At 69.6% G+C, this 415-nt stretch overlaps 1 protein-coding gene across 1 annotated transcript in view; it reads left to right on the forward strand.

The window, feature by feature from the left end:
* RAB40C (RAB40C, member RAS oncogene family) overlaps nucleotides 1-415 on the forward strand; it is a 36,627-nt gene that overhangs the window by 985 nt on the left and 35,227 nt on the right. The window lies entirely within an intron of this gene.

Here is a 415-nt window from a genome sequence, read left to right on the forward strand (position 1 = left end):
GGGGTCCGGGGAAGGCGCCGTGGGTCTGGGGTCCGGGGTCCGGGGAAGGCGCCATGGGTCCGGGGTCGGGGGAAGGCGTCATGGGTCCGGGGTCGGGGGAAGGCGTCATGGGTCCGGGATCCGGGGAAGGCGCCATGGGTCCGGGATCCGGGGAAGGCGCCATGGGTCCGGGATCCGGGGAAGGCGTCATGGGTCCGGGATCTGGGGAAGGTGTCATGGGCCTTAGAGCTGAGAGCGGGCGCCATGGTCTGGGGTCCGGGGGATGGTGCCATGGGCCTGGGGTCCAGGGAAGGTGTCATGGGTCCGGGATACGAGGTTCGGGGGACAGGTGTCATGGGGCTGGGACCTGGGGTCTGGGGAAGGTGTCATGGGTCCGGGGAAAAGTGTCATGGGTCCAGGATCTGGGATCCAGGAG

Source organism: Sapajus apella, unplaced genomic scaffold (assembly GCF_009761245.1).
Source record: "Sapajus apella isolate SASKATOON/1434 unplaced genomic scaffold, GSC_monkey_1.0 scaffold192, whole genome shotgun sequence".
In the NCBI taxonomy this organism is placed as follows: domain Eukaryota; kingdom Metazoa; phylum Chordata; class Mammalia; order Primates; family Cebidae; genus Sapajus; species Sapajus apella.